The 23,381-nt window shown below is 37.0% G+C and overlaps 1 protein-coding gene across 1 annotated transcript in view; it reads left to right on the top strand.

The window, feature by feature from the left end:
- The window catches only part of ARHGAP24 (Rho GTPase activating protein 24), a 516,933-nt gene that overhangs the window by 233,928 nt on the left and 259,624 nt on the right, over positions 1-23,381 (top strand). The gene's annotated exons all lie outside the window — the stretch shown is intronic.

Genomic DNA, 23,381 nt, shown 5'->3' with positions numbered 1-23,381 from the left:
TGCTTATTCAGCAACCAGGACATTCGTGTATCTGCCAAGTAAGAGCAGTGCAGGCTGTTTTCACTGCTGCTGCTTTTCTCCACCTGCCTCCTTGCCCTGTTCTCCATGGTGCCTGGGCTTCAGATCCAGCAGTTTCTGTGGCTTGCCAAGCTTCACGCGAGTCTTCAACTTGCAGTAGTGGTGGCTGGCAGTTCTAGCTGGCAGTTCCTGGCTCAAAATGTATGAGCACCTCTCTCATGCTTTTTTGACTTGTACTGACAGTTGAGAGAAAGTCCTTTCCTCCCCCCACCAGAAAAATAGTGTTTATCTTGAAAACTGTTGTCTCCAAGCAGCACCTCCACTTTTCTGATCTTCCTCTTGTAATAGTCAGGGACAGGAAAATGGGATTTGGGTTTCTTCTCTGAAATGCATTCTCTCTATAAACCCTGCTAGGGTTTGTGGCTTGGCCCAACTTCTGTTGTTGTTTTTCAACTTAGAATGTGAGTTTATAGCAGTTTTAAAATTTATATTTAAATCTTAGAAATTCCAAAATAATGGGAAGATAATGTATTAAATCTATAGCTATCTATAATCTTAGCCTGGATTCTGGGAAACACATTCTGATGGAGAGTTATGATCAAATGTTTATTGGGGAGTGCTCTCTGAAAATATGTCATCCGTGAGGAAGTGAGGAAACCAGGATGGGGCAGAAGGACAACCTGTCCCGTAATACCACGGCACCTGAGGTCTCAGTTGGTGCTATGGGGAGCCCTAGAGCTGGGCTGTCCCTCAGAGTTGCTCTAAAGTGAGAAACCAAACTTGTTACCTGGCATCGGCTCATCTAGTCACTGACTGGGGGGAGAGGAAACAGATAAGCTGGGGTGAAGTAGTTTCCTGTTGCAGTGGAGGACAGTTTCCTTGAAGGCCACCAGCAGTCAATGCACCAGCCTCTGGGATTTGGACAGAGCATCGAGTATCCGTGTCAGCCTCTGTAGCTAGCTTTCTGTATCCCAGGCGAGTCCTGGCTCTCTGTGTGTATCACTTTACTTAACTCTTACTAAAACTCTACGAGGCAGCCTATTTTATTATTTCCGTTCCCAGAAAAAGAAACTGAGGCACAGAGAAGTAATTTTATCAAGGTAAAACAGCTAGTAGCCAGGCGGTGAGTGTATTTGTATGTGTGCATGTGTGTACAGCATCACTGATTTACCTTTATAGAAGTAAAGCTCCCAGAAAATAAAGTTTTATATATATGTGTGTGTGTGTGTATACACACACACACACATATATTTAAAATAAGAAATATTAGAATTTGATGCATAGTTGTAAAATATAATGTGAACTTTATTATGATTATTAGCTAAAATGAATATACCTTTATCACTTCTTAACTCATTCACTGAGAAAGAGTTTTGGCACTTGAAGTGACAATGGCATTTTATTTGTTTGCAGCTATTTTTGTGTTTATGCCTATTATTAAAATAAGTACTGAATAAAGATGCTCACTTGTAGTACTTCTGAATGCATGTTCATAAAGCCACAACTATACTTTTATGAAAAAGGAGGAAAACACACTTGACTCCAATGTCTTTGTTTACATGTGAATATACTAAAGGAGAAATATATCTGTAGTTTTTTCTGTACACAAAACCAATACACTAGGGTTTACTTCTCTTCATTACAGGACTCACATTGCACAAATAGTCCCAGCTTCTTTACCAACTTGCTTTACACACTGGCTAAGTTATTGCTCACTGTCTAGCTAGCATCAAGCACACCTGTTGTCAATCAGTTCACCGACCTGCATAGATATTATCTAAGCAGAGACCTATTATGGGTTTCAAAAGTAATTATCCATATTTCAGACTCTCAAAGCCCCATTGGGGATCAATGCTCAAAATCAATAAGTACTAGAACTTTCTTATTCTCTTCCTTCCTCCAAGGAAAGAAAAGAGGAACACACAAGAAAATGAGATGAGGGGCGAATTATTATCTATAGAAACAAAGAAAAAAAGACAAACTTTGAAGGGCAATCTAAAGTGATTTTCATCTGCCTGGAAATGAAATTAAGCTTTTCAAAAAAGCAAAGGTGTCATTTTCCCCACCATTAGCCATGACTATGCTAATTATGTTCAATAACCTCAGCCAGCTACATATTACTTCTATAAATTTCAATGATTTTTTTTTTATTCTAATTATTTTCCAGAAGAATTTTTAGGAGCTAAATGAAACGTTATAGAACATGGGTGCTTGATGATCCAACAGATGCATTGTGGATCTCTTAAAAAGTGCATATGCGTACCAAAATTGCAAACACTTTTAGGGGCTTTAGTGATTCCATGAAACCCAATTTTGTTCTACAGTTTAATAACTATACTTTAAATCTGGACACCAAGACTATTAATATTCTATTATCATTATCTCTATCTATCTATCTCTTTATCTATGTTTAGCTGCTTATGTTCCAGTGCTCTATTTATTTCATCTGTATACATACATGTCTAACATGACAACTTTTTTACTTGTATTTATGTGCCCTATTATTAATCAGTTTCTAACTTTTATTTCCCAGATTCTGTTTTTGGTTTCTTCTAGTCCTATGATTATAACTCTACAGACCTGTTTCATACATTTACCAAAGAACTTCCTGGATAGAACATTTTATGGATCTGGAAACTAAACTTTTTAATTTCCCAAAATGAACCTACTTAGATGGTCAGTGCAGCCACACTATGTAATTGGCCGCCTGAGAAATGTTATAGATACTAAGCTGAGCAAATTTTTGAGTTTTTGAGATAATTATGTGACATCAGCAATGAAAGTTTATCATTTGTGTCTGTATCTGCAACTCCTTCTATGATGAACAAATGAAGTCTTAGATTTCTTAATGTGCTATCACTTAAAAGTGTAAACCAGAATTTGGTGCCTATTTTATATGAAAATGTGGGATATTTTAACATAAAAGTAATTTTCTTGATCATTAGTTAAATATGCTGCTAAGGCATTTACTTTTATAATACTCTCTTTATCTTATCATTCTTTCTTTTTTGTGTCAGTAAAGCTAATTTAAAATCCATGCAATTATATTTGTTATCCAAAGACAACTATGATATCTTTTTTTTTTTTTTTGTCTGCCTACATCTGTAGGCTGCTCTGGCACTTGTGGTCTTGTCTTTTTTTTTTTATTTCTTTTTCTGTTTTTGTTAGTTAATGTGTGCAAATTATTTAGAGAATGTGAGTAGGAGTTGTTTATGGTATGAAAACATAGTTATAGATACACAAGTAGTTCTGAACATGAGTTAAATACGTGCATTGAAAATGCATATTTGATATAATATATGTTCACCCATATAAAAATGTATTTGAAATTTTTCTTTCAAACTTCCTTCACTACCTAAAATGCCTTAAAATATACATTTAAAAGAGACTATTAAAATGGTTAAAGAATATTTTGTTTATTTATTTTTTATTTAATCTTTATTTTTTCATTGCCATTTAGTCCTTTTATATGCTCCTCCCCATGAAATCACCACATTTTTATCCAAGTCAATGAGTCCATTTTCCTTTTTGCTCAATCCCTCCAACCCCTAACCTCCTGCCTCTAACTAACTGTTGTCTGCTCTCCATCTACGACTCTGTCCCCATTTTCCTTGTTAGTCCACTTTGTTTATTAGAGTCCCCATATGAGTGAAATCACATGATATTTGTAATCTCTTAAAATTCTGGTTAATGCCTTGTCAACCACAAGGCATTCTAGTCATGTATAAATGGATTAAAAGTGTGATCTTATGATCACTCTTACAAGAAGTGCTAACTGTAGATCACTCTCTCACCGTGTAGACATGTGGATCCATTCCCATTTCATTTGTCATTCATTAGATGTGCTAGACCAGGGGTCAACAAATGCTTTCTGGAAAAAAACAGAGAGTAAACGTGTTAGGCTTTATCGGCCATAAAGTCTCTATTACAATCATTCAACTTTTCTGTTGTAATATGAACAAATGGGTATGGCTGTGTTCCAATAAAACTGTATTAATGGGCACTGACATTGGATTTTATATAATTTTCAAATACAAAGAAATATTCTTGCTCTGACCATTGTGGCTCAATTGGTTGGGCTTTGTCCTACAAAGCAAAAGTTCACCAGTTTGATTCTGGTCAGGGCACCTGTCTGGGCTGTGAGTTCAGTTCCTGGTCAGCATATATAAGAAGCAACCCATCAATGTTTCTTTCTCACATCAGTGTTTCTCTCTCTCTCTTTTTCCCTCTCTTCCCCTCTCTCTAAAAATAGAACTTTTTTTAAAAAAAGGATTATTCTTCTTTTGACTTTTTTTCTAATAACTTAAAAATGTAAAAAAAAATAGACAGTGGGCTACATTTGGCCCATGGGCCATAGCTCGTCAACTCTTGTGGCTAGATAAAGAAGCAAATCTATGAAAAGAGCTTGAAGATACTAATATAAATCACTAATCCTCACTGGTGCCACTGGAGCCAGAATTAGAACTCTGAGACAGCCTGTCTCCCCAGGCCATGGCATTACCCACTGACTGCCTCAAACTCAGGATCCAGGGGCTGTTTGCCACCATCTTTATATAGAAGCTCCATCATTGAATAATGTCTTTTTTATTAGTCATGATGAACCTAAAAAGTTTTAGTCACTGAACTGAAATTCTCTATTTAAACTGTGTGTTAGCTCATTTAGAACTCTAGATCCTGACCAGAGCTAAAATCTCTTTTATGGCTTTTAAAGAAATGCATATCATTAATAGGATATTGGGTGTGCCTAGCATGAAAAACATTTCCCATGCTTTGTTCAGTGCACACAAATTCATGGAGACATTTACAAATATTTTGTGATGGAAGCATCTTTTTCAAGATCAAATAAGCTTGAAGTATCTTTGAAGCTCTGCTTTTTACACTGTGCATATCTTAAAGATCTAAGCATGTTACAGAAAATGACAATACTTTGTTTACTGGTAAAACTAACAAATTTGTTTTCCCAGGGGGTAGTTTGTTTATTAATATCTCTCTACCCCATATCCCATCAGTTTTTTCTGCAACATGAGTATGAAAAACACCCCCTTAATATTTGTAGCTAATGTTGACTGAAATCCTCATGACAGGTGCTGCACTACTGTAGGTCAGGCTATCTACATGGCTCAGTTAACAATGACTCTTCTTGTGATAGTACCATCCCACTCACTGGTAAACAGTGGCACGAACTCACATTTCTAACAAATGCTAAAACCAAGCTTCACACCCTTCTGAACCCACAAAACTGCTGCATGCTACAGGTTTCTTGTACCAGTAAGAATGTGGATAGGTTTATTGTGTAGTTACAACAGAGGCCAAAACCCAAGAGTAATGAGAAATAAGGATGACAAATGAAGAAATGAGTTAAGGGTTTAAAAGTTAGTGACCTCTGCACTTCCATTCACTCTCCTTGAGACTCGTGTTTTTAAAATTGTTTTCATTCTCTTTCTTTCCCATTAAGTTGAAAGCTTTTAAGTAGAAACAATACCTTCTATCCCTAGTACCCAGCAGAGTGGCTGTCACATAGTATATGTTCAATGCATGCTTGTTGAATTAATGAGTAAACTAGAACTCAGTTTATCATCTGTGTAATAATTGTATTGGATTAGCCAAAATCAAAAGTGTCTTGCACTCTGAATCATTTGCTTGATTGTAGCTTTTTTTCCAATGATCTAGGACAAGGGTCCTTAACATTTGGGGTATGGATGGTACTGGTCCTGGTCTGTTAGAAACCAGGCCACACAGAAGGAGGTGAGCTTGAATGTAATGTGATTGAATCATCCTTAAACCATCTTCCCTCACTCGGTCCATGGAAAAATTTTCTTCCACAAAACTAGTCCCTGGTGCTGAAGAGGTTGGGGACCACTGCTTTAGGAGACAAGAGACTAGAGAACTTCATTAATTTGGACTACACTTCTTAGAAAGTAGTCTGTGTTTCCTCATCTTTCATTCAATACTAAAACCAACAGTATCTTTTAGTATTTGGTGACAGAAGCTGTTTATTGGCAAGTTATTTGGTATAAATGTGATTCCCCTACTGTTTATTATGGCATAGTTTTAGTTATGTATTCATAAACTGTGTTCACCTGTCTTTTTTTATCCAATAATTGGAAAGGGCTTTATAATCTAATTAAGCTAAGAAAATAGACAGTAAAGTGCTAAGCAAATATCAGCAGTTGTTATTATAAAAAAAGAGTTTTTCCGAGAAATTTTTCTGTGGTAGAACTTCTTTGAGCTGTATCTTAGCTAGAGAAAGTGTGTATTGGGATGAGTCGATGGCCAGAGACAAAGACCAATAGGTTAGAATAATAAGGGAGTGAAAAGAGAAAGCACATACTTCACAGGGAAAAGAAGACATGGGAGAACAAGGAGGGTGAGCATGCAGCAAGCCTCACACTCTGTCATTAGCAGTGGGAAAGAAGCTTGCAGCAAGGGGGAAACTGGCAAACCACTGGGTCCTGGTCTCACATGCAGGGAACCAGGGAAGCCTTTTTCATTTGTCTTTTCTTTTGTAACAAAAAAATGAGCTAAAGTGCTCCTGAGTGTTTCCAAAAGTGAAATCCCAAAGGACCATCTGCAACAAAGAAATGTGTCCTTGGGGTTCTTGGACTTCCTGGCTTTAAAAAAAAATCAAACCAAATGAACAAATAAAACAAAACAAAAACATACTCAGAAACAAGGAACAAACTGATGGTTGCTTTGCTAAATACAAAACCATTTGCTCTTTGACATGAGCATAGAGCCATAACTACCCTGTTTCACAGTAACATGGAAGGAGAGATGCCAATGGGAGGAAGACTGAGAGTTGTTGGTGAGAAAAGAAGGCTTCAGGGGCCACTCAGGAGGCCAATTAAGAAAGAAGAGAAAGGTATGAGGTTTCTCTGTTAGATAGGACTAGGTCAAATCCCAGGTCCACCACTGGAGCTAGTTGCTAGGTGCTCTAAACCACCATTTCCTCTTAGTGAATATGAAGTAATCATACCTCCTTCCTCTTAAGGTTGTGTTGAAGATGTAAAGAGACAAGTGTAGGACTTTCTCTGCCTGTGTAAATCTTAGTGAAAAGTACAAACATTTGTGAACGATGGCTTAAAGAGTGCCATGTATGAATAAGAGCTGGATACTAAATTGTCTTAGATGGGATTATAAAGACAGGGAAATTTTGGAAGCAAAAGGTCAAAGGTTGTTCCTGTTACAGAAACAACTGGGAGGAGCCCTGAATCCCAGGGAATTGGGCAACATTTAGACATGAGGCTGCCCTCATACTGGCAATCAGTTAATTTGTGAAAATATACAACTAAATACTAACCAATGCTTGTATTTCAAACGTCAGAGTAATAGAGCCAAATTCAAACTTCCATGTTACATTCAAATTGCATCAAACCAGCTATAGGTCTAATAGGTCTCACCAACATTAGAGGACAGTCACTAGATCTTATCATGGAATGGCACTGGTTTAAGGATCCTTTGGTCCCAGACAGAAGATTTTTCCCTCAGCTCCTACTTGACTGGCACTATTTTACATTTTATGTGTCTGGGACAAAGAGGGGTGGGTAGGAAGAGTGTGTGTTAGTTTGCTAGGGATGCTACAACAAAGAACTGCAGACTGTGTGGCTTGGACAACAGAAGTGTATTTTCTCACAGTCTGGAGGTTAAAAGTCCAAGGTCAAGGTGTCAGCAGAGTTGTTTTTACTGAAGCCCTCTTTTCTTTCCTTGTAGATGGCCATGTTCTCCCTGTGCCTTCACATGGTCTTCCCTCTGTGCCCATTTCTGTCCTAATTTCTCCTTTATATAAGGGCACTAGCTTAGATTGGATTAGGGCCTAACCTACTGACCTCATTTTATCTTAACTGAAATTAGATGGGGTGTCTAAAGTCTCTACCTCCAAATATGGCCAGGGTCTGAAGTACCAGGAGTTAGGACTTCAACATACATGTTTTGAGGGAACACAACTCAGACCCTAACAGTGTGAAAAAGGAGACGAGACTTCACTGTTCTTCCATAGGCTTCTCTTTATCTGTACGAGGCAAACTCTTCCTCATGTTGACTACTGACCACTTAAACCCCATTCTACTCTTCAAAGAAAGAGGATGACTTTTCTGTTTATACGGTAAGCCACAATCCAGAATTCCACTTGATCCTTTCATAAATGTTGGAAAATGTGAGTGATTTAGGAAGCGAAGTATTAACTAAAAGCATGTGAAATAGAAATGGGGGGTGCACAAAGAAAAATATATTATTTTTATTGATTTTATTGGGGTGGCATTGGTCAACAAAACCATACAGGGTTCAATTGGACAAGTCAACAAATCATCTGTACGCTGTATCATGTGCCCTTCTCCCAAAGTCAAATTTTCTTCCATTCCTGTTCATCCCCCCTTTGCCCACTTCCACTTCCCCTCACCCTCTTTCCCTCTGGCTATCACCATACTGTTGTGTCTATGTGCTATATATATATCTTGATACTTTATATCCTACTCCTTTCTGAAAATTAAATCCTGTCCTTGGATTTAAAAATCTCCTTAATTTTATTTCTAGCTTTGTTTTTGTTGTTATTCTGTTTGTTTCTAACACTTTGCCTAAAAGCAATAGACTAGACATCTGGCTTTGTGTCATTATCTTTGGATTTTTCATTTAAGTTCAGACTAATTTTTATTGGGAAAAAAATCCTTTCTAAAAGTAGCATACTCGTGCATTAAATACAACTGTGATGTTTAGTCAGGGAGAGAAAGCCAAAGGGAGCCCTTGATATATCTTATCCAGTTGCCCAGGCCTTCTGTATTTGAATTACCAACTTGTTATTTAGCAAGTAGAAGAGCAAGGAGTATCCATGTGGGCAATTAAGGCTTTAGGAAATGATTAGTGCAGGGGCATAACATAATATAGGGTTCTTTTGTCCACCACCAATTATTGTCTTTCTCATGACTCATTATTTCTGATGTGTCACTTGCTTACAGGAATCACAGGGGAGATGATGGCAGAACTGTGCCTGGGGGCTTTTTGGCTCTAATCTAGGGGCTGTGATTTGTCACAATGGGTTCTTTGACTGAAAGACAAATAACTCATTTTGATGTGAATATAACTGATGCAAATTGATTATTTGGATAGTTGATTTATTTCGTATTTTATTTTTGATCAACCTTTCTCTCTCACAGATAACCTTACTGCCAACTTAATTTTATGGAAGTTTCCTGATTTCCTAATACCAAATTACAAAATTTGGTATTACCAAATTACAAAACTACTTTCATGGGACATTTGGTCTTTTGTTTTTCCCTTCTATTATAGCAGAACAATGATCCCTTCCCCTTCCCAAGTCCACTTCTTCATGTCTTTTTGAATTTCATCTACTCCTACCTTTTTAGGAGCCATAATCTATTGTTTGTATTGTTTCCATATTGTTACTTAGCTTTGTCTTCTATATTGGATAAATAGATTATCCAATATAGATAATCTAATAATAGATAATTCACATAGACTTACAAGAATATCCTGGGAACTGGCATTTTCATTTAAAAAATTAACCTCATACATACTAAAACTTTGAAAATATGAGTGTACAATCATACTATTATTCATGTTGTTGTAGAACCCTACCAATGCTGTTTTGGAACACCTGTGGGGTTCGATTGCCTGCAGTCAGGAAGTGTGATTCCCAATGCAAGGGTTTGGTAAAAAAGGAAAGGGGTTGTTTATTTAAAGGATATACTGATTTGGAATATCTGGCAGATTTCTGCTGTTAAGTTCTACTCCCTTTAAAATCAACCCCAAAACACACGATCCTGCCCCCCTTTTTCAAACCAGGCCAGTTTCAGAATATGCCAGTCAGAGGTATTGTCTTTCCAAAAATCAGAAGTCTACAGCTTAGCATTCCCAGTCAAAGTCCAGGTCCAAGCATCTCTCATGAATCTGGGTGTCTGGTCAAGTCCCCTGCCACACCACCAGCTCTGGCAGCTCACTAGACTTCTGGCTTTTAGACCTCTCCTCTCTTACTCTAGACCCATAGCTGCCTCTCCTCTTCTCTTTCAGTCTGCCCTCATTTAAATACTCAGCTTACAACTGCCTGTGAGATCTTATATCTATCCCCTTCTATGATGTGTTAGTGTCCATCATTTTTTCAGGTTCCCCCGTGTCTTTTACCTTCTTTTGGCTGCCATCTTTAGTCAGGTCAAAAGTTCCTAGCAGTGCATGAACATTCAGGGTGGGCATTTACCCCCTGCCTCTGTCTCAAGTCCCTGAGCATTTTCACAGTCAGTTCCCCATTTGCCCTAGGTGGCAGCCCTCTTCCTTCCAGGAGGGCCTGCCTATTAACTTGCCATTGTTATGCAATGTATTTTGAACACAGTACCATCCACTCTCCCACTTCCCTCAATCAAGGATTGTGGAGGCTATTCTATTTTCAGGGGACTCTCGCTCTGTACCCTGTTACACTTCGATTTAAAAAAATCATCTCTTGACCACACTTCTCCCACTATTTATTACCTCATGTGTATTGTGTCTTTTTTGCAACAAAACTGCCCTGTATTCTACATACACCCTCTCCAATTCTTGTTTATGCCTCAATCTATTTTTTGTTCCCATCTTACTCCACCAGAATCTTCCTTATTCATGTCATCGATGGCCTTTGATTTTCCTAAATCTAATTACTGAGTTTCAGTCCTTACAATAACTGTCCAATCAGGCCATTTGACACATTTAATCAGCTTTCTTGATACACATTCTACCTTGGCTTCAAGGACACCAGATTTCTGGTTTTCTTACCCCTTCACTTCCCATGTGTTCTCAGTCACAATTACTTGTTTCTCCTCTTTAATCTGGTCATGTTGGAGGGCCCACTTTGTCCTAGAGAACTAGGACAGATTCTAGAGAACTAGAGAACTAGAACTAGGGCAGAATTCTCCTAGCTTGTTCTCAGACAAAATTCTGTCCCTCACTCTTTGTTTATTGTAGCCACTGACATTTTAAACATACCCTATTTTTAGTTTTAGTTTATAGAAAAATTGTGCAAAAAATACAGAGTTCCCATATACCAAGTAATATTTTTGATTTTCCAATATGATTGTCACCTTCTATTAAAAAATCTTTTCACAACCTATAGGCCCCTACATAGATGATCCCAAAATGTTTCATTCTTCCCTCTTGCTCTGTGAATTCAATCCACGCTAACTTCCTTTCAGTTTCTCAAGTGTGCTATCCTTTATTCTAGCTGTAGAATCTTTGCATATGCTCTTCTTTCCTTTTTAAATGGTTCCTCCCCCCTCAGTTCAAGATTCATAGAATAACTACTACTCACCCCCTCACCTAGTATTTCAGGTATTACTTCTTCAGAGAAACCTGTGCTTGATCCTCCCTCCCAGTCTGTCTCAACATATACTATTGAAGGCTCACAACTTGCATTTCTCAGCATTTTTCTTCTATAAATTATGTTTGTCTCCTCACAAGAATGTAAGTTGCATGAGAGCTAGAACTCTGCTTTTATTCATGCTTATTTCTAGCACATAAGAAACTGCTTGGCATCTCATAGCTATTTAATAACTGTTGAAGGAAGGAAAGAAAGAAGGAAGGGAGAGAGGAATAATAAAAAGTAAAGGAAGACATAGGAAGTCAGTGAAATCTAGAAATGGGTAGATGCCTTAATTAGAAGCCTTCAGTGCTACACTAATTCCCTCACTCAATTCAAACTCAGGTTTGGTTTAGTTCATCACACATTTAGTAAAAATCACCTATGAGCCCGATATTATATGTCAAGTTTTATCCTCAGGGAGCTGTGGGTTTTCATCCCAGTGAATATCCCTTAGGGGTAGAGTTCCAATCAACATACTGGGTTACACTGATCAACTCCATTTATAAGCAGTCCAGTGCTTACAGAACTAGCAGGCGGGGGAGATGGGATTTCTCCTCCTGCTATATCTTTAGGCAAGTCCTCTAATCCCGGTGGCATCCATTTTCTCATCACTGTAGCATGGAATTACTAGATGAGGCAGGGTATGTGAATGTCTGCAAACTACTGTCACTCACATGAGCATGGTGACTTGTATAAATTAGTCCCTCTAGTCTACCATCATATGAGATCTAACTCATCCTCAACTCATCTCTCTTTAAGGGTCATCTCATTATTACTATGTACTAGAACCCATAAATTTATCTTAGTAACATTATTCTCCATCATTTTCTTTCTTAGTTGATGTGATGTGTGAAAGTCAGATTGTATGAAAGGACTCTGTAGGAAAAAAGAGAGAGACAGAGAGAGAAATGATCTGTGTGCCAGTGTAAAAAATGTGAATTTCTTTTATGCATTTGTGTTTCCTTTCTTCTAAAAGTCCAGACCTGAGCCATATATAACACCTCTTCTCAGTCAAGAGGTGGCATTCAAATGTGAATACCACTTACCCTGCTCAGTTCATTATTGTTAACCTGTGAACCCCAGTAGATTTGATTTCTGCTTCCTTTGAGATGAATGTCTTCTTCTATACTAGCTTCCTAGCAGCCAGCAGTGCCTCTTAATTGTTGTCTGGAACATAAGCATCAGGGGCACAAATGATAACTACTGATGGAACTACCAGTGATGGGCCTAATCATAAACAGGAAACTGCAGGCAGCAGTCTGGTTGTATGCTCAGTCTACTGATCACTGAGTCAGTGACTTGGAGTGGGCCAACCGCAATGGCTCAGTGTGTTCTTAGTGGCTGAGAACACTATCTCTTTCAAAGTGCAATGTGGCCATCTTATTGCTCCTCAAAATAATTGGAAGGTCTTTTTTTCAGATATTTGAATTTGGAGCTCTTATAGGCTCTCACTTCCATGGCATTTGGAAATCCACACTCACCTTCAGGTTACTTTGGTAACCTGGCAAAAATACATATCTATCAAAAAGTGAATAAAAAAATTAAGCAAATAAGAACAGAAACAGAATTATGGATAGAAAGAACATTTTGATGGTTGCCAGATGGGAGGAGGGTGTGGGGACATGGGTGAAAAGGTGAGGGGATTAAGAAGTACAAATTGGTAGTTACAGGAGAGCCATGGGGATGTACAGTACAGTATAGGAACTGGAGTAGCCAAAGAACTTTTACACATGACCTATGGACATGAGCAATGGTGGGGGGATTGCCTGAGGGAGTGGGGGGGATGCTGGGTGGAGGGGGCAAAAGAGGAAAATCAGGACAGATGTAATAGCATAATCAGTAAAATATAATTTAAAATAATTATATTTCCCCATTTGATTTATTTTTTATGTTAAAGATAAAAATATAATTTTACTAGGTGAATCCTAAGCTCCTCTTTAAAAGTAATTTTCAACATTTATTTGGTCAAGGGATCCTAAGAATTCAAGTTTTACTGAAAGGGTATGACTGTAACTGTTAACTACATCAGATGCATTGTGCTTACCAGAGATCCAGCCCAACCTGGCAGATAGTTTACTCCTACCATTGCACTATGGGAATTAGTGTCTTATCAATGGAAGACAAGCTATTAAGTGTTAACCATAACTTTCTTTTCACTGTGGACATTTTATTCTGACTCTTTCAATATAATTCCTTTCCATTGTTGGAGTTGTCAAGATTCTATGCTATTCCGTATTTTCAAATACACATTTGAAACTATATATTAGTATTAGACTTCTTTGATTTTTTTCAGGTTTAAGTATCTAGACTACTGCTGTCCTCATTCACTTGATTTTGGTAGTATAGTAATGACAATTTAATAATTATAATAGTAGCTACAATTTGATGGGCTGTATGCGCTAACTGTAATATTAGGCCCTTTATATAGATTATTTTATTTAATTTTTCTACTCTTATGAGTTAATATAATTTTTTTCACATGATAAAGTTAGCATTAGAAATTTGAGGTACTTTCCAAAATCATAAAATTAGTAAATGAATGACATACAGTTGAGATCCAAGTGTTTTGTTTTTTTTAAAGTTAGTTTATTTAAGATAAGAATGAGAAAATGGCCCTGGCTGGTGCAGCTCAGTGAATTGAGCACAGGCCTGCAAACCAAACAACTGCAGTTTGATTCCCAGTCAGGGCACATGCCTGGATCGTAGGCCAGTTCCTGGCAGGGGACACATGAGAGGCAACCACACATTAATATTTCTCTCCCTCTCTCCTTCCCTTCCCCTCTAAAGATAAATAAATAAAATCTTTTTTAAAAAATGAATGAGAAAATGATCAGAGAAATTAAAATTTTGTTCTTCAGTAAAGATAGTTGTGAGATTTTATTAGATCTCTGGAACATGGTATCTATAAGTAACTATAATTACATTTCAACAAATGTTTTCTGTTATTTTTAGATATTATGTTGATAGAAAATTGTTTTCATATTTGACATTAGAATGTTTTCTTGTTAAATTAATGTTTGATGGCTGTATTCGATTTTGAAAATGCTTACTCTGAACACTAGTGTCTGAGTTGGTTCAAGTTTTGCTCTTATCTCCTACCCACACATTGTAGAGGCTGTGGGCCTCACTGCTGCACTTCTATTGAGTGGCCAGCACTGTAGTGCTGAATCTGTGTCCCGGGCAGGCGGAGAGGTAGGCAGCCTTCCTTAATCAGCCCTACATACGTGTATTGTCATAGTGCTGCTCATGGTCAACAAGGAGGCAGTATGTACAATAACAGGAAAAACTTGGCAGTATTTTCAATACTTTGTTAAAGCCATGTACATGTATGTAATAAAATAAGATGGCAAATAATTCAGTGGAAAATTACTTAAGAATCTGAACAAAAGCAGTTAAAACACAATAAGGAAGGAAGGAAGATGAGATTGTGTTTATCCAACATTGTGATGTTGAACAATCTTGCTAAGACAGCTCTTTATTGTTGGAAAAATTTAGTACAGAGGACAATAGAGCTAGCGTTGATTCATTTAATATCATTTCATGATAACATTGATAAGATGCTGTAGGAATTCAACTCTTGTTTATAATAATTGCCTATGGTAAAACTGGTTTTGTTATACCTCATCTTGCTTAAAGTAACAGAACCTATTGATGATGTTAAGTAAGGACCAAGTGTATTCCTTAAATATCTGCCTTGATGGTGAGCTAATTAGAGCAAAGTGACAAATTTGAGGGCTTGTTTAAAAGGCAATTTATTATTTTATACTAACATCAGTGTAGGAAAACATATTATTAACTTCTGCTATCTGAACTGTTCTGTCAGAAAATGTTTGATTTTATTTTTTAACAATTGTATTCACATATAATTTACCCATTTGAAATGTACAACTCAATAATTTTTAACATATTCACAGAGTTGTGCGACCATAACTACAGTCAATTTTGGAACATGTTCGTTGCTCCAAGAGAGAAACCTCATACCCATTAGCAGTCACTACCTTTTTATCTCAAGCCCCAAGCATTAGATAAACTTTAATTTACCTTCTATCTGTATAGATTAATCTATTCTGAATATTTCATATAAATTGAATTATACAATATGTAGTCTTTATGTCTGCCTTCTTTTAATCAAGTTTTCAAGGTTTATCCATGTTGTAGTGTGTATTGTGTATTCATTTGCTTTTTTGATGAATAATGTTCCATTTATGGTCATATACTTTTATTTATTCCTTATTCTGTTGTTGAAAGGTTTTTTGTTTTTTTTCTTTTTGACTATTATAAATAATGCTGCAATGAGCATATATGTACAAGTTTTTGTGTGGACACATATTTTCGAATCTTTTGAGTATTTACCTAGAAGTGGACTTACTAGGTCATGTTGTAACTTTATGTTTAACATTTTGGGAAATTGCAAAACTGTTTTCCAAAGTGAGTGCATGATTTTACATTCCCATCATCAATATTTGATGGTTTCAACTTCTCCATATCCCCTCCAATGCTTATTATTATCTTTATTTTATTACTAGCCATCCTAGTGGGTGAGAAGTGATGTTATTGTTGATTTTCATTTTCCTAATGGCTAATGATATCGAGTATTTTTCTCATGTGCTTTGGACATTTACATATAAACTTTTCAAAAACACCTGTTTAAATCTTTTACCTATTTATTTTTTTTATTGTGGACTTCTAAGCATTCCTTATGTGGTCTAGATATAAGTTCCATTTCCAGGTATATAATTTAAAAATATTTTCTCCCATTCCATAGATTGTCCATTTACTTTCTTGTTTTGATGGTGTCTTTGGAGCACAAAGGTTTTTACTTTTAATGAGGTTCAGTTTATCTAGTTTTTGGTCACTTCTTTGTCATGTATAAAAAGACTTTCCTAAATCAAGATCTTAAAGTTTTACCTTCATGTTTTCTTCTAAGAGGGTTATAGTTAAGCTCTTACATTCAGGTCTGTGATTCATTTTGAGTTAATTTTTTTGTGTATGGTGTAAGGAAGAGGTCCAACATTTTTTTTTGCATATGAATATCTAGATGTTCTATCACCATGTGTTGAAAAGAGTATTTTTCCCCCATAGCTTGTCTTGGCACTGTTTTTATTTTTTAAGCTATAAGGTTTTCTTCCTCTGGTTGAGTCAACTGCAGATAGCACAAGACTGAGCATGTTTCTTAAAAAGCCTCATTCTTTAATTTTCTGTAATTCTCTCCTCTGCTGCCTGCTGTCTACTTTGGCCCCAGGCAGGATGCCTGAGCCCTAACCTGGGATCACCATAGATTGCCTTTTGATGTTGTTAAAGCCTTAAAAATAAAAGGAACATTTAGAGACTATGCCTCACCTGGCTTGTTTAATTGACTACTGTTCTTCTTGCAGCTACTGACCCTTTTCTAGCTGCAGGCCAGCACTGCCTGTGCTCCCCACCTGGCTCTCCTCCTGCCTACATGCTTCCCTCCTATCTCCCCTGTCCCTGGGACTTGATAATTTGAGTCTGTTCAGACCTCTTCCAGTATTCCTTTTCCAGGTTGCCAATATGCATTAAATTAAATTTAAAAAAATAACAACTCAGACTTTTCATAACTCAGGGCATGATCTTTGAATCCCCTCTCTTCCTCATCCTCAACAACTAGTCCATCAGCCTGTCATGCCGATTATACTTCCAAAACATATTTCCACTCTATCCTCTTCTCTCCACATCCATCTCTTCTTATCTAGGCCATTTCATCTCTTTTCTGGATTTCTGGATTCTGTTTTCCTCCAAAATTCCAGAAGATCATTTTAAAATAAGCTAAACCAAGTCATTGGCTATAAAAAACTTCAACAGCTTTCTGTCAAACTTAGCTTAACATCTAAACTCCATGTACAATTTCACAGGCCTGCATGATCCCATCCCCACCCGAATAGCCCTTTATCTACCAGCCTCAAGCCATAGTGACTTGCCTTGTAGTTCGTGAGCCTCCATATTTTTTAGATGTAAGACTTTTTATGCCTGTTGGACTCTGTCGTTATGCCCTTGTCCCTATTTTTAGAGTTTTTTTTTTTTTGAGGTTGTATTTTCCTGGTAATTTATTTCCATTCAAATCTCAATTTAAATGTTTTCTCCTCAGAGGAGACCACCTATTGAAAGTAAACACCTGCATTCAGATATCCATTATGAGTTATCTTGCTCACATCTGTCACAGGGTTTTATATTCTAAATGTAGTAATTAAAATTTTTTAACCTATTTCATTCACCATTATATTTTGTGTGCTCAGCTCATTGTTGGCACATAATAAATAGTTAACCAAATATTACTTTCTTGTCATCTTTCTTTCCCTCTTCTCACCCTTCTTCCCTTCATGTGAGTGGAAGAAAATGCCATTCTTTGCATATTTTTAGGTCATGGCTCAGTTTATCATAAAATAAGTTCCTGCCTTACCTACCATTACACTTGGTTCAGAGATATTTTCTAGTATAATCCTGCCTTGTAGCTGTCCTTTACCAGTTCCATACTGTCCCCGAAACACAGACTCCCTGTGCGTGAAAGAGCAGTAGTAAAGCTAACATTTTTTTGAACTTTTACTCTATTAGTCTTGGATTCTTATTTAATTTAACAATGCTAAAGGTAGTTTCTACTTCTATCCTCATTTTACAAAGAACCAAAAGCTTCACGGTGAAATCATTTGTTGAAGCAGCTAGCAAAATGGCAGAGCCACGGTGCCTTTCACGTAATTGTGCTAGCCTTTCAGAAGAAGCTGAGGAGACACTCACAGGTTTTTGCCCATTCCACACCAGACTGGTGGGTATTTGTGCCCCTTCAGCCACTCGACAAAAGAGACTGTGGAGAATATCAAGGTCATACTGAAGATGGTGCTTGAATGGCTTTTGTTGTTAGAAAAAGATGAGAACATCTTATATAACATCTTATGGTGATATCTTATTAAATGACTCTGTAAAGAAAGGGGAGAGTTTAAAAAACACAAATAGATTTTGGGTTTGTTTCCCAGAAATATCTCTGAATGCAAATAGTTTGAGAGTGGTATCATCATATGTGTACGCATAAAACTCCTTACTGTCTACATACGGCATATTTATTTGTTTATATTCAGTTTGGCTCAATGGGGCATATGTATGGCTTGGAGACAGACAGAAATGGCAAATAGCTGATAGATGGTTGCAAGCCTCGTGGCAAAGAATTGCCTCAGTTATCTGGATGTGACCTCTTTTCTTGTCTTGGAATCAGAGGACAGACAGTGATACTGAAACTGATTGAAAATTGGAAGGGAAACTGGATTGGTTTCAGTCTCTAGTGACATTTTGGTGTGTAGTCTTACAAAATCAAGCTCTGTTCTGAGAGTGTAGGAGAGGAAAGAAGTGACCCCTGAGAAGATGGCTTCTTTTGCAGAACCTCCTGCTTTTTCACTCACATTTTATGTGGTTGTCAAATGTTACAAGGCGGAGAACACAACTCCACATGGTCTGATTATGTAGTTCAAAGACTAAAAACAAATAAAAGGATCTCTTTAAAAAGCCTCATTTTCATTGAGGGGATTTTGGAAAAAATGACACTTTACAAAGTCTATTTTCTGTTGGCCAAAGTTGGGGAGGGAGTAGAAAAGTTGGAGGGAGTGGAGTAGACTGGCTATGGAGGGGATGGAAAAGTCACCCAGGCCAATTGCCATATGACTCAGAGGGTCTGCAGGGAAGACGCCATCTGCCACCATTTGGCAAGATGTGGGCACCAGGGCACAGAATGGGCAATTGTCCTTGACTTTGGAGTCAGGAGCTGGCAGCTGACCCAAAAATCTGTTTCTCATAGAAGAGATAGGCAGTCATTGAGTTGAGATAGTGCTGATGTCTCTCTCACATCATGCAACATGGAAATGGGGGAAGTTAGGGATTGCTCAAGAGAGGAGAAGAATGAGGAAAATAAAGAAAAGGAATACTGAACCACTCAGCCTGCCCATTCAGCTAAGCTTGAGGTTGATTTTGCTCACTAATAGAATAGGGAACCTGCATTTCTTACTTAAGTAAGTAGCAGAATGACCAAATTGCTATAAATATAGGAGAAAGAAGAGAATAAAAATGTGTTTGTAAATATACATAATATGTAGATATAGATAACTATAGATATATATATGTATATATATGTAAATATAAATGTGTACTGAGTTAATTTACTGATGCCTATTCTACACTAAGCAAAGAAGTACTAAGTAAATTCCAAAATGATGCCGTTAAGGTAAATTCTTTGATTAGGTTCAATTTACAGAGGTGGAAGCTAAAGTTTGTGACAGGTTCAGTCTCTGATTTATGAAACTTCAAAATAGGTGCTGCTATTCAGTGTTTATATCATCTGTATTATTAATTGTTTAAGTTATTTTTATATCACTAGCTAGCTTATACATTCTAACAACTTTACTGAGATATAATTCACATGCCATATAATTCCCCATTTGAAGAGTAAAATTAAATGATTTAGTATATTCACAGAATTATGCAGCCATTACCACAACTCATTTTAAAGCATTTTCAACATGCAAAACAGAAACTCTACCCCCCTTAGTCATCATTCTCTTCTCCCCACATCTATGCCTAACCCCCAACCAACTCAGGCAATCTACTAGTCTGCTTTCTGTCTCTATAGATGTGCCTACTCTGGATATTTCATATAAATAGAATTATAATGAGATATGGTCCTTTGTGATTAATTTCTTTCACTTAACAATATTTTTAGAATTCATCCATGTTTTAGTAAGTATCAGTACTCCATTTCTTTTTGTTGTGCTCCATTTAATAGATATATCACTTCTATTTATACATTCATCGGTTGATGGATGTATGGGTTATTTTTGCTTTTTGAATAAAACATTGCCATGACCATTCATGTACAAGTTTTTGTGTGGATATATATTTTTATTTCTCTTGTATAAACCTAGGAGTGGAATTTCTGGGTGTGGTATTCTATTTATACTTTAAATTTAAAAAAAATATAGTTTATTTATTATGCTATTACAGTTGTCCCATTCCCCTCCCTTTGTTCCCCTCTATCCTGTACCCCGATCCCACCTCCACCCCCCTCCTTAGTTCATGTCCATGAATCTTACTATTTGGCTTCTCCATTTCCTATACTACTCTTAACCTCCCCCTGTCTATTTTGTATCTAACATTTATGCTTTTTATTCCCTGTACCTTACCCCCATTCTCCCCCCTCCATGTGATCTCCATTTCTATGGTTCTGTTCCTATTCTGGTTTTTTGCTTAGAGTTTTTTGTTGTTGTTATTGTTGTTTGTTTTTTAGGTTCGGTTGTTGATAGTTGTGAGTTTGTTGTCATTTTACTATTCATAGTTATTGATCTTTTTCTTTTTCCTAGACATGTCCTTTAATATTTTATATTACAAAGGCTTGGTGATGATGAACTCCTTTAACTTGACCTTATCTGAGAAGCACTTTATCTGCCCTTCCATTCTAAATGAAAGCTTTGCTGAATAGAGCTATCTTGGATGTAGGTCTTTGTCTTTCATGACTTTGATACTTCTTTCCAGCCCCTTCTTGCCTGTAAGGTCTCTTTTGAGAAATCAGCTGATAGTCTGATGGGTACTCCTTTGTAGGCAACTGTCTCCTTTTCTCTTGCTGCTTTTAAGATTCTCTCCCTATCTTTAATCTTGGGTAATGTAATAATGATGTGCCTTGGTGTGTGCTCCCTTGGGTCCAACTTCTTTGGGACTCTCAGCTGCCTGGATTTCCCGACAGTATATTTCCTTTGTCAGATTAGTGAAGTTCTCCTATATCATTTTTTTCAAATAAGTTTTCAATTTCTTGCTCTTCCTCTTCTCCTCCTGGCATCCCTATGATTCAGATGTTAGAACATTTAAAGTTGTCCTAGAGGTTCTGAGCCTCTCCTCATTTTTTTGAATTCTTCATCTGACAATTTGGGTAGTGCCATTTGTTCCACTCCCCAGTTCTTCCTCCTGGTTTATTCACATGCAAATGTGGGACACCCAGTCTGCCAGCTTCTGCCTCACCTGCCCCCATCCTCCAGCTATTGCCTTGCCAGGAGTCCTCTTCACATCAGCAACCTCTTTCCACTCTCCCTACTGGTCTGGGTGAATGTTTCTTTAATTCCCTGGTTGTTGGACTTCCATTCAGTTTGATTTTCTGGCAGTTCTGGTCGTTTTTTGTTTTTAAATTTCTTGTACTCATTCTTTTGTTGTATGACAAGGCTAAGTGTATATACCTATGCCTTTATCTTGGCCAGAAGTCTTAGCTTATACATTTCTTAAGGGGAAAATAAATTTTTATAACTCAGTGCTGTTTTGCACATGATTTATAGACAACAAATAATACTTTTGTGACCTTTAGCATATTATTTAAACATATTAGAATGTAAATGTTCTGTGGTAAAGTATATTTGAAATTTTATACATGAAACACCTAAATTCTTTTAAATGCTGTTTACATCATGGTTTACATGAGACCCAGAGACTGAAGTCTTGAATAATTGTGGGTTATGTCAAGTCTCATGTATCACTTGTACCGCGGGATCTCAGTGAAAGTGTGAGAATCCAAGTCTCTGAGCAGCAATGGACGTTTTGAAACTCAGATTCACTGGGATGACAGTGAAAGCAAAAGGAAGACCATGTTGTTAAATTACTGTGTATGGTTACCTCTCTGGGACAAACAGCCCACAAATTTAAGTGGAAGTTAGAATGCATCACTTACAGTATTAAGATATTTAAGAGAATAAATGAACTCTGGGACTTTGGAGGTGAAATTGAGATGAGGAATAAGTCAAAGAAACCAAGCACACAGAGAAGAGACACATTAGTGCACTGAAGTGGCAGTTCTCAATCTTTTCTCCTATTTCCATAAAGACACACAGGTCAGCTGGGACTGTATGCAGGTTAGCACAGGAGTAAAATGACTGTATAGTTGTCCCTTGGTAACATGAGAGATTGGTTCCAGGACCCTGATGTGCATAACAAAATCTGCAGATGCTCAAAGTCCTTGTATAAAATGGCAGATTATTTGCCTATTACCTAGGAATATCCTCCCATATACTTTAAATCATCTCTAGATTACTTATAATGCCTAATACAGTGTAAGTGCTCTGTAAGTAGTTGTTATGATGTATTTTTAGGGAATAATGACAAGGAAAAAATATGTATATGTTCAGTACAGATGTCATGACAGCTGCAATCATAGACCTAACTACATAGACACCTTGACAGCAATGAAACGTTTTTTAAAAAACATTTTCCATCTAGGGTTGTTTGAATTAGCAGATGCGAAGAGCTGACTGTAATTCCACCTCTTGTTCTTTCATTTAAGGAAGCACCCCAGAACTTGTGTGCAAGTAACCTAATCAACTTTAATTATAGATACGTAAATCTCTTACAAATGCTACTACTTCATCATTAACTACTACTGGGTTGCAAAGTAGTTCATAATATAGCAGTGTTACACCAAAGCTGAACACTGCTTGATTATTAAATTTCTAGAGTCTTTTCTACCTCCTGAATCCCAAGACTTACTGATGGTTGGTCCTAAGCATTATTGAATTTGCATTCAATACATGATTTTGCACCTTCCATAACTTTTTAAAAAGCATCTCTTTCAAGAAATCTATTCATTTGTAAATGCATTTTTCCTGTGGTTCTATTGTATTTGTTTTGATTATCATATATGAATTTAGCTTTTCCCAAATGCTCATAGAAAAAAATGGGAGCCATTTTCCACTTGAAAAATACTTTTCATTTTGCAAAACCCCAGAGTACTTTACTGGCAAAACCACAATTCAAACATGTTTGGCATTAAGTTTCAACCCTGGAGAGGGAAGAGCCTGGCTTGTGTTCCCTGGAATTATTATTCACTTGACTTCAAATCCCAGGGACTCTGAATCTATGAATTTTTATAATTCTGTTTTTAATCTCAGTCACATCTTTACTCTATGTGTGTGAGAAAGATATAAGGCCCAAAACACAGAATGACTGAGTAGAATTTCCCAAATGAGAGTACAAATTAGTACTCTGCGTAAACATTTAATGA

This window comes from Sturnira hondurensis, unplaced genomic scaffold (assembly GCF_014824575.4).
Source record: "Sturnira hondurensis isolate 20B ecotype Veracruz unplaced genomic scaffold, ASM1482457v3 Scaffold0001721, whole genome shotgun sequence".
Lineage (NCBI taxonomy): Eukaryota > Metazoa > Chordata > Mammalia > Chiroptera > Phyllostomidae > Sturnira > Sturnira hondurensis.
The sequence above is the reverse complement of the archived record's forward strand: the minus strand, read 5'-3'. Positions and strand labels throughout refer to the sequence as shown.